An 11,911-nucleotide genomic window follows, 5' to 3' on the forward strand; every position below is an offset into this window, starting at 1 on the left:
CACACATAAAAAAAAATTCAATTATGTATATACTGTATTGTATAATTTTAGATGTAGTTTCACGTCACACTGCAGCCACTGCTTATCTTGTCAACTGCCCTTAATTCTAATATTACTATTGAAAATACAAACTGTAAAACATGACGTCACAATAGTATTTAAGGGCATTTGTAAAGACACCAAATAGTCATGCTGAGCTATTTTCCTCTTTCCTTCAATAAAACCAACCTTTTTTACATAAATGTAAGAAAAATGCTAATCATATACAAAACCCCTACAGAAATATATTTCAGCACTATTTGAAAACACTGCAAAATCTCTTTCGCTCACAACAGGCGCTGTCTGTCTCCATTTCCAGTCCATTTCTGAGAAAAGGTGTGCAACAATTCCATTGACCTTTGCATGATTGCGGTTTATGCACCTTTTATAAACTATACCTTCAATCTATATATTCAACAGCCACGGCAAACAGCACCCATCTCGTTCTGCTTGGACTAACGCAGACAGTGTAATATAGTTCAATATTTGCAGTGAATTCTGGTGAGAGTTCACAGTAATGTGGAGGTGAGGCAGAATCACTGATCACCCTCGTTTCTCCCATCCCTGCACACACACACACACACACACACACACACAGTCTGTTTAAGGCGTGGATAGAGAGCAGAATTTGAACTGACAGGCTGGGCCCCCTTGCATTGTTCTCTGGCTGTGTGTGTGTGTGTGTGTGTGTGTGTGTCTCTCAAAATAAAGAGTACAAGAGCGTTATGGCATATAAATGAACTGTAGTGAGTGTGTGTGTGTGTGTTTGTGCATGCATGCACATGTGTGTGTGTGTGTGCGTGAGTGTGTATGTGTGTGTGTGTTTGTGTTTGAGAGGCCTTAGTGACTGATCTGCCGATGTGCCTCACTTCTCCACAATCCCAGCTATTATAATGATAAACAGAAAAAGTCAAACCCTGAAGGCAGTGTGTGCACACAGACTCACAAACGAACGCACACAATTCATTATTTAGATTTCATGACACCTTATTTGCAAACACAACGTCTGCACAATCTTTACACTGTCCTGCAAGGTTAGAGACTACACTAACACATCAAATAAACAAAACAACCTACATACACACCTTAAAATGTGTGACTCTCATATTTTTCTGATTGTATATGAATGATAAAAATAAACATTTATCATGTATATTCAGATATTTTACAATGCTTCCACTAAATTTGGTTAATGCAGTAAAAGAAATGCTTCAACGAAACCCTATCGAGAACAATTTCCTTTAAACCCTCTCTGGCTCAGCACTATCATTTAGACACTGCTACCCTGCGGAGTCCACTTTTCTCTTCTCTCGCTGTGCCCTTTCATCCCATCTTCTTCCTTTCACCCTGCTCCCTAACTCCGTGAACTCTGACCTGTGAGCCAATCCTCTTTCGCCCCACACCATCTCCTTGTGTTTGTGTGCGTTCTCAAAACAAAGAGTCTGTGCTTGCTTCATTTGTATCTGCTCCTCAAGCACGCTGTTTATTTTCTCGCTGTAAAACTGGTTACTCCAGTGTAAGCACTCCATTTCAGGCCAAACACTGATTTTATACCTAGAAATATAATCTATTTATTTCATTTCTAAAAGTGAATATTCTGAAATGAAGGGAGCTAAATGACTAATTAGGGTACTCTCAAAAAAGTTTTGTTTTTGATTTTCTAAATCAAGCCTGAAATTTATGCTTGCTTTTATGAGTCCAGCTGCTCAAAAACAAACTATTCAACTATTAAGCCAAAAACTATTGTATAATGAATAAAAAAAGAAACTATTTGTCACAGTGTGACAGATTCACAAAAGGACAGAAAAACAATACCCAAACACACGGTCAGTCGGTCACACACAAGCACATCCACACACACACACACACACACACACTAAAACATGTTTATCTAAATGAGGACATACTATAGATTTGTATTGATTTGATACATTTAAAAAATAATTACAATTACTACATACCAACTAATAAAAACTTTATTTATGAATCATTTTATCATTGATAATTTCTAGAACATTTTTCCTCCAAAGTATAGGATTGTAAACGCACACAGACACACCATCAACTTTTTTATTCAAATAAAATTTGAATTTATTTTTGCATTTTAGAATGTAATAAAATATGTGACCCTGGAGCACAAAACCAGTCTTAAGTCGCTGGGGTATATTTGTAGCAATAGCCAAGAATACATTGTATGGGTCAAAATTATTGATTTTTCTTTTATGCCAAAAATCATTAGGATATTAAGTAAAGATCATGTTCCATCAAGATATTTTGTAAATATACTACTGTAAATATATTAAAACTTAATGAGCCGTTGTTCACTGACGAGCTGCGCTAAACCACGTTCATATTTGCGCGATTTTTTGCGCAGCTCGTCAGTGAACAACGGCTCTGTGTAGTTAATGCTGCTCAATGTGAAAGAACCGGCTTTCTGACAAGATGCGCGTTAAATATCGCATGCGATTAATCGTGCTGCCCTAATGGAAAGCTTATGTATTCAGCTTTCAGATGATTTATAAATCTCAATTTCGAAAAATTTACCATTATGACTGGTTTTGTGGTCCAGGGTCACATACTCTTCCCTTGTGAGTCACTTTTAGGTTTTATTATATTTACCCATACTTCTGGGGACAACACCCCCCCCCCCACACACACACACACACACATACAGTTGAAGGAATAAGTGCAAGCAGGCTTGACCAAACATGCCCAGGACACCAGGGCCACCTCAGTTCTTCTTCTTCTTCCACCATCTATGCTTATTTCAGGCGCAAAACCAAAAAGTTACACCCTTGACTCCGCGTATCTTTATAAATAATATAAGCTATTGCATGCGCTCAAGTGCGTCGCGCCGCAAAGGACGCACAGAGGCTTCGGATACTTCCTATCATATCGTTGCACGGAAGATCTGGACCCGTAGCGCGAGTCAATACTGATGCATTCGCTGAACATGAGCCTGATGCATCAGTGTTGACATGCACAACAGCAACAGCAGCACTCGTCAAAGCAAAAGCACACACACAAAGGACGTTACTTTACGCTTTTTCTCATGCAACTAACAAGAGGGCGACAACTCTTGGAGAAAACAGGTAGGAGAACACCAGAAGAGTTTTCTAACTTCAAACTGAACTCGCGAAAGACAGTGACATAAAAGAAAGTGAATAGGACGCGCTTTACATACGCGAAAATGTCATAAACATGTCATGACAGTAATTAGTAAAGAACAAAAGAAGAAACTTGCAAAATAACCATGCATTATGTAGTTTATTGGTGTTAATGTTTATACTTGCTGCGTAACTAAATGCGTAAAATGACTGTAACGGCGAAGAACAGTCATCGGATACAACTTACATTTGGACGCGTCGCTTTGTATTCCAGTAAACGCGTTTATAGATCCCATTCGCACAGATGCATGCGTTCACACATCATGCTGCTGAAGTTAAACGAGGTATTTGACTGTTTCTTAAAGCATTTAAAAGGGTTGGTTTTTGGTTGTTCTGCGGACGACAGACGCGCCCTGGCTTCGGTTCGAGGAAGGAGGAGAGAGTGAAAAGAAAATCAGTCCGGTCTTTATTCCTGCTAATTACTTTCGTGCAAAAAATGGCTGGAATTAACACACTGCGCATGTGCTGATTACACAGTCACGAGGGGAAGAGATAATTAGCTCCTCCTGGATCAATAAGATTCCAGGATGAGAGAGAGAGAGAGAGAGAGAGGGAGAGGAGGGAGATGCAGGGAGGAGAGAGGGGGGAGTGATGGAATTAGACTCTAGGACAATTTTACATTTGCACAAACAACAAACAATAAAGATGAGGATAAAACAACAACGTTGCCGTGAAACGAGAAGCCAGATGATGGGGGAAACATATTCAAAGAAATATTTAATAGTCATATGATGAGTATCCAGTAGAGAAGGGACCGCAATGCTTTGTTATAATCATATAATTATGCATGCCTTAAATAGCCTATTATTAATATATACATATATAAAACATTTGTTTCCGTCAATAAATAGGGCTCAAGGAAAGTTTGAAGCGCTACTGTAAGAAGTGCATTTATGTTTAAAATATAATATCGATTTATTGGTTGAATTTTGTATAGAAATGCAACTGGATACGATATTCAATCAAATAAAGGCAAATGTAAAAATTGTAAAATTGAGCATGGAATTATAGCGGTTTATTCTAGTAGTCTTCGTCGTTCGGAGATGAATACATAAATAGGCATCCATTTACAAAATTTCATAATTGTGTTCATTTAAATTACATAAATGTAATAATTGGTTTTCATCAGTGTATACTGTTCTTTCCCAGTGTGTCTCTATCAAAGCGTTGCGTAATATATATATATATACATAAATATTCTGAACCTATTTTAAATAATGGATTTCTGATATTATAAACAAAAATGCATCTGTTATAAATAATAAATGTCATTATTATTATTATTATTATATTAACAACACAAATTCATCAAATGAAACATTAAAAAGGAATAATGTTTTGTGTAAAACACATTTAAAATGAGTGCATCTTTAAGGCCGAGTAAAAGGAGCATGGCATATATACACAACATCTAAATAATAATCGCATCAATATTTTACCAGTAGCACATGGCATATGTTTCATCTGTGCACGAGCAGGAAGAAAATTGTTTCCATTAAAACTTCTACATGAAAGGAGCGAGTGTTGAAGTGTTTTTTCACTCTACTTGTGTCTTTTGTCATGATAATTATTTTGTGTTCTTTGTGAATGTGTGTGTGTGCGTGTGTGTGTGTGCCCGCGCGTGCTTGAATGGCTGTCGAGCTGTTATGGACAACGTTTCCGTTTTGCCATAAAAACCGACCCTGCATTACATAAAGAATTAATCTTTGATCAAAGTTCTTTGCTACTTAATATGCACGAACTGTATTTTGTGGTCTTTTTTTTTTTTAAGTCAGATGCCAAATTGCAAATTTCCCTCAAACTTATACACTGGAGAATCCGCGCGAGCACTTCTTTTACAATGCATTAAAACATATAGATTTAACAAAAATCAAAGGTAATGAATATTATTTTTTTAAAGCATTTTTGTTCATAATGAACCAAAATGAACCAATATTCTATTTACCATCGGTCACACACATGGTCATATTAGTTTATTATAGCCTAATCAAATAAATCCAAAGGATGATGCGTGAATATAATATTTGAATGTGGGAAAATCAGTATATAAGCACGGTGTATTTGTGCATTTTAAAATGTTGTGCATTCACAAATGTTGTGAATCACAAAATCTCAGTGCAATAATTTCCCCCCATGCACTTATAAATAGGAGTTTTATTATTTACACACGTGCATCAGCTGAGCAGCAAAATTATGGTCATTTTCAAGCACTTATAATGACGTTTCATTGAACAGCCTTTATGAACAAAAGAACAGAATTCATCAGCCACAGATGGACCAACAGATGAATACAACTTCTGATTCATGCATTCATCCATCTGCAGGAACACACCACTCACTGCTGCTTCAGAGAGATTTGTGCTTTTTTTTGGTTTATAATACTTGTTTTTCTTAATTACAACAATATGCAAGCTTAGAATTAACACACATCCAGTAAAACAAACTTACTGCATCTTATTTAAATAAGCAAATGTATTTTGTACGTAAGCAAAAAGATGAACCTGTCTGTGAACCAGACTTCTTAAGTAGGAGTACAAAAAAAAGCAACATCTAGTTTTTGCTCTAGTTTAGAGTGATGATTAAAATGTCTTCATCTTAAATCTATTTTTTTCATGTAGTCACAAATCAACTTAAATGTTTCTACGACTCTGGCAAACAAACTATACAAATGTGCTCGATGACCGTGTGAGCAGTAAGAGGTGATGACAGAGGCAGGTGCTTCTACAGCGCCACCTAATGGCTGCAATCATTTTCCAACTGCTTATAGAACAACAATTCTTTCTCAAAAAAACAAACAATGCATTTAATGTTAATGCCAAAGCCAGCACAGTATAATCTAATTGATTTATAATACAGCACAGATAACACATGAGTAAAAATGTATTAAGCAAACCAGAGTCTTTGGGTTATCTAAATAAATTATGCAAAAATCACAAAATTACCTTCTTCGACATCAAGTATGTAAAAACATCACAGCTTGAGAATAAATGACAAAACATGTTACCATATACCATACTAAATAATACGAGTAGTTCAGTCAACATGATCAATCAATGGGATTTTCCTATTCTAACACACTCTAAAAAACTGCTGGGTTAAATACAACCCAGTGCTGGGTAAAATAGGGACAAACCCAGCAATTGGGCTGTTTTGACCCAGCGGTTGGGTTAAATGTTTAACCCAACCTTCTGGGTAGTAAACCAACCGCTGGGTCAAAACAACCCAATTGCTGGGGTTGTCCCTATTTTACCCAGCACTGGGTTGTATTTAACCCAGCATTTTTTAGAATGCAGTATTTTATTTAGCTTAACTTTAATTAAATTATTGTTTTGAAGATTTTCACTTGTTAAACATCATTTACACTTTGTGTGTAGATTTTGCAGAAGAATTAAGCCAAATCTGTAAGATATTTCTTTGCATGTAGGACTAACTGCAAAAAGAGGCATAATTAATATATATATTTTTATTGTTTATTACGGGTTTTCTAGTTTAGAGATCAGAACATGTTGAGCTCTATCGTATAACCATCTTTGCAAATCAAAGATTTGCTTAAATCTTTTATATGGAACAGGTAAATCAAAAATTCAGCTAAATTATTCATACGGACTAGTCTGTAAAATGTGTAAATTTATATGCTTAAGCCAAAGGTGCTTTACATAAATGTGGGTGGCTGCAGCAAGGCCAGGTCTTGTTAAAGAAAATGTGTAATTTCATGACTCATGCTGAATATATATTTATTTGTAAAACAATACAACACTCCATAAGCAGCTCTCATTTCTGGGAGGCGTTTTTCACGAATGTGGGCCATGGTGTGAGCCACTTTGCATAAACACTATTTCTCAGCTGGAAAAGAGGAATTGGAATAATACATGTCTGCTGGGAAATCCTATTTGTGTTCCTGATGCGATACCTGTGTTCAGGATCTTCAGAGGTTGTGAGAATAACATAACACAAGAGCCCTAAATCCAGTCGCTATTGATCCGGGGTAAAGTTTCAATAGCTGCTAAATCCCTCTGTGGATTTGAATCTCTTGGAAGGAAATTATTAGGATAATCCAAGTGGGACTGTTTACCCCAGATTTGCTAGATTCTGTATTACTGAATGTTGCATGCCTCGGGAATCAGTACACAATCATGCTCTAAAACTGATGCATTGTCCTTAAGAAATGACATTTCACACTATACACTTTCCCATCTGAAGCAGTGAAAATAGGAGAATAAAATTGCAAAAAAACGTTTTGAAGTGAAATCACACTAAATTTACTTCTGTAATGGATGGATCTGAATGCATAAAGCCTGGGATCTCGGCTGCTTGTGTGAATGTGTGCGTATGCATGCATGTTTGTTTATGCACACATGTGTTTCTGGCCTGCTGCCAGACCTCTATATGTCTGTGTGCCCCACGGCAGTGCTGGGGGGTCACTGTTTTCATTGTGATACAAATGCCACCCTGGCAGATTAATCTAATGTGGGTTAATTACCCCAACATGCTAAACACACACACACACACACACACACACACACACACACACACACACACAGAGGGAACTTGATGTGTTATGCAAATTTTTTACTTGCCTTTTTAGCAGTAGTAATAAAGTAATAATCAATCAGAAATAATGTATATTAATTAATAGAATATGTTTGCTACTTTCTAAAGACTAACTTGCTTTTATGTTTTAAGTGCATTATTCAGTTTACATCTGATTTCCTTATCTAGTGCATATTTAGCTTTTTATCATACCAAAAAAAAAAAAAAATTTAATTTTAAACACAAGGAAATTAAATACAAGGATATCAAGTTGGCACTGAATCACCACTCTCCCACATTTCTTACATGTTTATAATTATAAGAAATCTTTGAGTTAACTATAAATTCATATCCATAAGCAGCATCTTTGGCATGCTGTCAATCAAAAATAATTGAATCATCCAGAAGTTTGTATAAAAAATGCATTAACAACACACATTATAAAGGTAGTCAAAGTGCAAAACTTAATGCTTTTGTTTTGTTCTTACAGACTGTGACACGACTGTCCATATATTTTAAATTGGAATTAAATAAATATTCTGGGTTCAATCAAATTTTAATTTCATGAATTTAAAAATTCTGACAATGAGAGATGACGATCACCTCTGAAGATACTGCCAACATTGGAGTTCACAACAGAAATACTAACCAGCAACACAGATAAGTTCATTTAACCGTTCAGCAATATTATAATTTATAGTTATTAAAAATCATTAAAATTGTGGGTGTGGCACAAACAATATGCATACACTTTGTGACCAACACACATCTTTGTTTGCGTTACGGTACAAGAGGCCATCAGATAGACGCCGCACCACCCCACTGACCCTTCAGCATCACTTCACTATCGCCTCTTTCTTTGGACACAAATGTCATATCAGCGGGCCTCTCACTGTCTTAAGACCCTACACTTCAGAGCAGTTCTGCAGTGAACGGGTTAATAGTCTTATGAGGAATTAATATCCGCTGCACAATTTTAAACTAGCTGTTATCAGCCTCTCCTCTTTTTACTAGTAGCATTAGTAGACAGTATTATTCCGTTTCATTCTTTTTTAATCTAGATGTCCCTCTACCTCCTCCCGCTCACCCTTAGATGGGACATCTAATAAGCGGTTTCTGTCTAATACTGCTGTTGCCACAGTAACACGTCAGGTGGCCGGTTGATATGGCAACCACAGTCCTCTATTTGGGTTTATGGAGAGAACGACTGGGGTTCAACACAGAGCCTTAAAAATCTAAAAAGACGGACTGACAAAATCAAATCTAAAATCACACATATACATGTACAATTGATTCAAGTCAACCGTCCTGATATGCTGTGGTCCAGACATATATGAACTTTCTAGGCTTTTGGCTATATAGGCGTTTTCACACCTTTTATATTCAGAATAATGCCTTTAAATTTTGGCAAATACCACTGTATCTAATAACCTCTATATTATACATCTGCATATTCTCTGTCGTTTGGATTTTTTGTTTTTATTTATAGCATTTATAGCTTTTTATTGTATTATTTATAGCATTTATTACTGACTGACCAATGATTTTTGGCAAGGATTTAAAAAAAAAAAAGTTTTATTAAATATATTTAAATAATTGTTTTCTAGGCTTCAAAACGCATCAGAGAAAAATTTCACATTTAATTCAATGTGTTCTTTGCCGTTTCTTTGCAATTGTTTAAAATTTACTGGCAAATTTATTATGATTGAAAATTAAAAAATGAAAGAAACTCCGATATAGAAATGTGTTTTAATACAAATTTCGGGATGATTCAATTATTGTTGATTAACAGCATCCCACAGATGATGTTTATTGATATGAATTTATATTTAACTCAAATGTTTCTTATAAAAACAAATACAGATTTGCAGAAAGAAAGAAAGAAAGAAAGAAAGAAAGAAAGAAGTGCTGGTAAACAGGAACACATTTATGCTGAAAATTCATCTTAATCTTGCAGTAATGGAAAAAAAAATCACATTTACTTTCTTCACAACTCTGCTCAAAATGTCAAAATGTGGAGATTGAAGCATCTTGATGCTATTCATGGAATTGTAAATCCTTATTTAACCCACCCAATTTCTGCCCTCCATATGACAGCCAATGTGCTGTGCGGTTAAAGCCCCTGACTGCTGTCTGTCTGCTGACCCCGTGACCTTAACCTCAAACAGCAGCCCGACACCCTGTCTCACAGCGTCTGCTCCTCAATCCTCTCAAAAATCATCAGACAGGACAACCACAAGCCCTCTGCTCTGCCTTTTTTTTTTTTTTAGGTAAGTCCATATTGTAAATACATTTCTATTCTATTAATATATTTATCTGTTCCCGTGGAAAGATACATTAATTTCATTTTGATTGCTTCTTAATGTCCTTGTACATTACTGTACGTTTCCTGTTACATAACTTATATGTATTTAGTATTTCTGTTAAGTCTAGGCCTCATGTCTGGCTTTAATAGATACAGCATGTGAAATGAATAATAGCTTAAAAAAATATATAAATGATGTATAATAACCTTTGAAAAAATCTCTTTATTTTAATCACAGTAAGTTCTTTAGATTTCTTTCTTTTATTTTTCTACTTCTATAAAAACGTATGAGATTCACGTGCTGTGAACATGAACTTGACTGGAAATCACCGGCCTATAAAAATCACTATACTTCGCATTGATCGGACTGGATCAGAAAGGTCATTGAATAACTGTGGCATTTTAATATAATCTTCATATGTCTATATGAAGATTATATTATTTACATCTATATTGCTCTGCGTTTTCTTTTTTATTTGATACCTTAATTAATGTCATAGACTATATGCCATAGGCTATTTGTAAGCACGTTTAATTGTCGGATTTTGAAAAAAAGACGACAAATAAAATTGGATACAGCCCGTTCACGTGTGTTGTTAGTATGTTTGGATATATGATCGAATTATATAACGTAAGTATAAAATACAAAATAAGCCTGAGAAAATTCAGAATTGTAATGAACAGGAGACGCAGAAAACTAGTCTAAATGTTACCAGACTTCGGGAATCCTCTTCCTGCACAATTTCATCTTATTTTAAATGTTCATGCAATTCAACCTCTGTGCCACGTGCTGAAATGTAATAATGCAGCCTCTTCTGAATTAAAATGCAGCGTATAATTACGATTCATAGCTTATTATAATTTGATACCCGCCTTTGATTCAGCAATTAACATTATAACATTCAAATTTTAGGTAAATCTTTTAGAGCAGCCTATATTTAACACGTGATGTTCTTCTTTAAATAGTAATAATTATTATTATTACTACTACTACTACAACTATATTAGTAACGGCTCGTAAAATGAGAATAAAAGTAGCCTTAGTGTCAGTAAGATACTCAATCGTTCTTAAAACACATTCAGCTTCATTCTGTTTTACAAATATTTTAGACAATTATAATTCAAAATAAACTGTAAATAAATATAAAATGATAATTACTCATATTTTATAACTATACGCTTATAGCCTATTTATACGCTACTATTTTGTATGAGATCATATTTCTTGAACCCGCATCAGACACATTGGTAGCCTACACTTTCGAAAATATTTTGAAGTTCATCTTCATCCTGTTCTCCTCACTAATAAAAACACCTCATGTTGTGGAATCAAAATGTTAATCACTGTTATTTATTAAATGGTTTCTTTTTTTAGACGAATCCAAAAGTTGAAGACATCTGATTCACTGACGACTCCGATGGTTTTACAAAATCAGAAATGTATCGTCTCAGTTTCGCGTCCATTGCACTCTCGAAATATTAATTCGTTAGAAATAAACGCAGAATTGAATGAGTTACAACGACAGAAAGGGGAAAAGAAGAATCTCAGAAGGAATCAATTCAAGATCTGAACAGCTCTAAAAAGGAGCCTTATTAAATCCTCCAATGCTTCACATAAACGATATGAATGTGTGTCATCGACTTTCTAATGAAGTGTACAGTCTCTGAACTTTAACCATGTCAAAGCCCCTGGTCGGTGATTTCTTATTATATCTGGAGCAGACAGTGTCAGAAGAGCTCATGATGCAGCAGCTGCTCGGCAGGTCAGACAAAAGGTCAAGTGCATGACCTCAGGACAAAAGCCCAGAGCAGCCTGATGTGTTTATCTGCCCCTATCTCTCTCTCTCTCTCTCTCTCTCTCTCTCTCTCT

The 11,911-nt window shown here is 35.5% G+C and overlaps 1 protein-coding gene across 1 annotated transcript in view; it reads right to left on the reverse strand.

Moving 5' to 3' along the window:
- The window catches only part of LOC107662901 (zinc finger homeobox protein 3-like), a 24,797-nt gene extending 21,212 nt beyond the window's left edge, over positions 1–3,585 (reverse strand). Inside the window, exon 1 of the mRNA XM_016453030.1 lies at positions 3,394–3,585. The gene's annotated coding sequence lies outside the window, so the exon portion shown is untranslated. The remainder of the gene's footprint in view (positions 1–3,393) is intronic.
- Between the last annotated feature and the right edge of the window lie 8,326 nt (positions 3,586–11,911).

This window comes from Sinocyclocheilus anshuiensis, unplaced genomic scaffold (assembly GCF_001515605.1).
Source record: "Sinocyclocheilus anshuiensis isolate Anshui unplaced genomic scaffold, SAMN03320099.WGS_v1.1 scaffold739, whole genome shotgun sequence".
Classification (NCBI taxonomy): Eukaryota; Metazoa; Chordata; class Actinopteri; order Cypriniformes; family Cyprinidae; genus Sinocyclocheilus; species Sinocyclocheilus anshuiensis.